The sequence below is a fragment of the Marmota flaviventris genome, chromosome 2 (genome assembly GCF_047511675.1).
Source record: "Marmota flaviventris isolate mMarFla1 chromosome 2, mMarFla1.hap1, whole genome shotgun sequence".
Classification (NCBI taxonomy): Eukaryota; Metazoa; Chordata; class Mammalia; order Rodentia; family Sciuridae; genus Marmota; species Marmota flaviventris.
In genome coordinates, this window is record NC_092499.1 from 47,297,357 (window position 1) to 47,302,685 (window position 5,329).

Genomic DNA, 5,329 nt, shown 5'->3' on the forward strand with positions numbered 1-5,329 from the left:
GAGATGTACCTGAAGAGGACTCTCATGGAATCTGATGCCTGAACTGTGGGCAGCATCAAAAGAGAATGATTCTTTAGCTTTGTTCAGCCAAAAGACTTGTTCCCACTCAATAAAGTTTATGGTACAAACTAGGAAGAGCAGGAATGTTCTCAACTGCAATAGAAGCTGGTAGAAATATAAACTCATACTGGTTGTGATAGTGCATGCCTGTAATCCCAGAGCTGGGGAGGCTAAGGCAGGAGGATTGCAAGTTTGAGGTCAGCCTCAGCAACTTAGTGAGACCCTAAGCAACTTAGCAAGACCCTGTCTTGGGAAATAAAAAATAAAAAGGGTTGGAGGATAGCTCAATGGTAGAGCACTCCTGAGTTCTATCCATAGTACCACAAAACAGGTCTGGCCTTGCTTCTTGGCTTCTTGGCTAAGATCAAGTAGAGTGTTCATATCGGTTTAATATCTGATTTATCCTCTGAGGACAATATATTAAATGGATATTTGCAGCAGGGAGATGGAATAGGACTTTGCTCTGTCTACTCTGTGCTTCATCCTGGTATCACAGTACCTTCAGGAATGGTGCACACCCAAACACAGAAAAGCATTCTATCATTTGAGATTACTGGTTTTATTTTAAGAGCATAGTAACTTTTAGAAGCTACAGATATTTCAGACAGTAACTTGGAATATGCAAGATTTCAGATAAACTGTTAATTAAAACACTTGTCTATTAACCCAGCTATTCAGGAGACTGAGACAACAGTATTACATGTTCAAAGCCAGCCTCAGTAACTTAGCAAGATTCTGTCTCAAAATAATAAAAATTAAAAAGACTGGGGCTGTCGGCTCAGTGGTAGAGTGCCCCAGAGTTATCCTCAAAACAAAACAAAACAAACAAGCAGAAAAAGCAACACTTATTTGATTATTCTGAGTCTACCACATTGAGCTGAACCAGCTGTTCTTAAGAGCCCCTTATATGGTAAATCAGATAAACTTAAATCATTGGGATTTTTGTACACATTTAAAAATATATATTTTTTTAGTTGTAGGTGGACACAATACCTTTATTAATTAATTAATTAATTAATTTTTTTATGTGGTGCTGAGAATCAAACCCAGTGCCTCACATGTGCTAGGCAAGCATTTTACCACTGAGCTACACTTACAGCCCCATGTTATTTTTAATTTTTAAAGTAAATGTTTAATATTTTAAAACATTTTGGAAAGACTATTGTGCTGCATTAGGAAACCACATCCTCCCTGCTTAGTAGGCATCCCATCCAGTCTCAAAAAGGAGCACAAGATGTTTTGTTCTAAGGTGATTGGTGGAAGATATCCATATCCCCACCCTTTGGCACCCTTACATAGTAACATTTCTGCTGTGCCTTCCCAGCTCATTCCATCCATTTGATAAGAGTGTTGGCAAGAAGCACTTAGGTGATCAAGGTCTACAAAGCCTACAGGAACGGTTGTTGTAGTATAGTCCTTTTCAGTTGTACCTCCTTTATGAAAACTGTGTTTAAAATTTTCCACACCTTTGTTGGCCCAAAGGATTATTCTTCTGTTCGGAAAATGTAAAATAACTAATCTGAGGCGATGTGATTTTCTTTTTTAATACTTCTAGGGGAAGATACATGCCTTGTTTCACTTTGAAAGTTTTCCTTTTAAGATGATCTCTTCTGAGTTGCAGTCTCTGTTCTGTCATTCTACAACTTGTTCTGGAAAAAGATACCACTTATTTTTTACTTCATCAGATTAAGAACTGCTCAAATGAAAATTAAGTTTTATGCTTATGTCTCCCATACTTATTAAGCAAATTTCTCAAATTTTGAGTAAGAGCAAAATTTCAGTAAAAGGGTAGGTTTTCAAAAATGCTGCTAGTCCTAAAATATGTGGATGACTTGAAACTGTAAAGTTAAGAAATAGTGACTGGGGCTGGGGCTGTGGTTCAGTGGTGCAGCACTTGCCTAGCACAAGGGAAGCCCTGGGTTTGATCCTCAGCACCACATAAAAATAAATAAATAAAATAAAGGTTAAATTCATTTTTTTTTAAAAGAAATGTGACTAAAATATTTGTTTGCATGTGTTTTCTGCAAGTGTTTGAGGTATTAATTGTTTAATTATTAGCTAGTGCTACAATCTTGGTGAAGTATCATGATTGCTTTCCTCATTTCTCAAAATTTAAAATTTTTTTTTCCTTTTTTTCATATTGGGGATTGAACCCGGGGTGATCTATCAGTAATACTGTTGAGCCACATCCCCAACTGTTTTTTTTTTTTTTTTGGTACTGGGAATTGAACTCAGAGGCACTCAACCTCTGAGCCACATCATCAGCCCTATTTTGTATTTTATTTAGAGACAGGGTATCACTGAGTTGCTTAGCATCATGCCATTGGTAAAGCTGGCTTTGAACTCATGATCCTCCTGTCTTAGCCTCCTGAACCATTGGGATTATAGGCATAAACCACTGAGCCCGGCTTTCTTCTTATTTTGAGTCAGGGTCTCACCAAGTTGCTAAGGCTGGCCCAGAATTTGTGACACTTGTGCCTCAGCCTCCCACTGTTGCTGGGATAACAGGCTATGCCCGGCTTTTATTGTTTATTTTAAACTTTTTATCTTTCCTAATTTTTAAGCTTCCTCCGTCTTGTGAAATGGTTCAAAAAGTTGAAGTGCAAAATATGTTCTTATGCAATATTTGAAGTATGTAGTTGATTGGGAAAATATTAGGAAATTAAAGATGTATGGTGTTGCTTCTACTACCACTCAAGATAGTTTAACAGGGACCTGAATTAACCTCTCACCTATAAGCCAATTGTCTTCAGATATCCTGCAGTGTATAATAGTGATTTCTCAGAAGAGGAAACATGTTTTCTAAGATTATCTCTGGCTGAAGATTTTCCAGGCTGAAGCACAGGTAGGAAGAGCCCAAACAGAGCTCAGTCACCTCTTTGAGTTGAGGACTAGTTGGAAGATTTGGGAGGTGAAGGCATCAGAATTTTCAGAGTAAAAGCCAGAGGAAAGGGTTATACAAGAGTCTGAAGGGTTCTTGAGTCTTCAGCTGAGTACTGATCAGTACATGCATATGACACAAACTACCAAGGCTAGCAATAATCACTGGAAAATCAGTCAATTTCTCATTTTTTACTTTAGAAGGAAAACCTTGTAATTGTCTCAATAAATGTAATAATTTGTCAAAACTCAGTATCCACTCTTAGCTTTTAGTTTTAGTTTCAGTTTACTAAAACTCAGCAAATTAGTGAATAGAATAGGAAATTCACATGCTGAAGGAAAACATTTGCAAAATATATCTAATAAAGGACTTGCATACAGAATATATAAAAGAACCCTTACAACCAATAACAAGAAAATCTGTTTTAAAAATGGGCAAAATATTTTAACAGACACTTCTCCAAAGAAGATAAATGGTGAATAAGGCAGGGCATGTAGCTCACTGGTAGAGTGCTCATGTAGCATGTACAAAGTCCTAAAATCAATCCCTAGTACTGCCAAAAAGAAAAAAAAAAAAGCTTTAAGATAGGTGGTAAATAAGCATATGAAAAGATATTCAATCTTATTTATTAGAAAAACGCAAATTAAAACCAAAACACAGGCTGCAGTTGTAGCTCAGTGGTAAAGCACTTGCCTAGCATGTGCGAGGCACTGGGTTTGATCCTAAATGTGTCCATCTACAACTAAAAACAACAACACAACAACAACATCAAAAAACATACATCTGCATAACTATTGGAATGGTTAAAATGAAAAGATTGACCATATTAAGGATTAGGGTGGTCATGGAGAAATTGAAATTCTCATATACTATTGTTTGGAATCTAAAATGACACATATACTTTGGAAAGCAGTTTCATAGTTATTTTAAAAACTTTTTTCTTCCAATGTTGGGGATTGAACCCTCTGGTGCTTTACTACTGAGCTACACCCCAGTCCTTTTTATTTTTGAGACAGGGCTTTGCTAAGTTGCCAGGGGTGGTCTTGAACTTGTGATCCTCCCAAATTGCTTGGATTACAAGTGTATACCATGTGCCTGGCTAGTTATTTGAAAATTTAAACATATACTTCTCATATGACTCAGCCATTCAAGTCCTAGATTTTTACTCAAGATAAATGGAAACATATGACCACACAAAAACTTACACACAAATGTTCATAGCCAATTTATTTTTAATTAATCAAACTGAAAACAGCTCAAAAGTCTATCAACTGAGAAATGCATAATCAAATGGTATTATATTGATGCTAGGGAATACTGTTATCAATGAAAAGCAACGAACTATTGATATAGAGGGATACTAAAATAATTATACTAAAAATAAATAGAAAAAAAATGGAAAAAATGAAGACAACAAAGGAAGAAAAAATCATTATGCTGAAAGAGAAAAGCTAAAGAAATTGCATGTGGTATGATTCCATTTGTATATGTACAAAAACCCCAATCTAAACAGAAATCAAAGCAGTGTTCACCTGGGGCAGGTGTTGAGGAGGAGTACAGATGACAAAGAGTCAAGAGGAAACTTGGATGGAAATTCTCCTGATCTTGATTGTGGTAGTAGTTTCATTCATATGATATATACATATACAAGTACACTGTGATATATATCTATATCTATATCTATATATCACAGTGTACTTGTAGTGCAGCTATTGCAGGTTACTGTTGTTGATTATACTTTAATTAAACTTTATGCATGATACCAATAAGTTATTATTAGATGTAGTTCTTAGAATTATAATTCTATAAAACTCTTTAAATTGCTTTTTTAGAAATTGTTTTACCTGAAAAAACTGTAGTTCTTTTGCAGTGATCATAGATGTATTTTATCAGTGCCATCTGTTTCCCAGCTAAGAGTCATTCTGTCTCTGAGTATATAGATATCTACTAGTCTCTGGATTTAGTTTTGCTCAATTTCCCAGCAAATCTTATTAAATGTAGAGAAAACAAGTAGTATACCCTATTGTTTTTTTAGAACTGCTGCCTCATTGACTTCTATTATACCTTTTTTTGTCAGCCTCAGAACTTGTTTCACTTCTACAACCATAACGTAAAGGTTATCTCCAGTGCTGAAAATGCACAAAGGCTATAAAATGCTAGTCATCCATCCAGGGGCATCAGTGGACTTATTGTATGAGAGCATGAAGAAAAGATTGCTGGTTTACAGTGTTTTTAGTTATAATTGTATGTCTACATATGTATAAAATAGTGGGCGATAGTTCTAAAATTATCTTATTTCCCCTAAACTACTGAAATTAAAATTAAACTAAGGTTAGGTAATCTTCTTCTTTATGATTTAATAATATAATACTGTTTTCCTGTGCTAAA

General features: G+C 35.4%; 1 non-coding gene across 1 annotated transcript; it reads left to right on the top strand.

Annotated features, from left to right (window-relative positions):
* The first annotated feature begins 398 nt into the window (after positions 1 to 398).
* On the top strand, positions 399 to 581 carry LOC114088285 (U2 spliceosomal RNA). The gene has a single exon (XR_003581952.2). It is a non-coding gene; the product is annotated as a U2 spliceosomal RNA (small nuclear RNA).
* Positions 582 to 5,329: the final 4,748 nt, after the last annotated feature.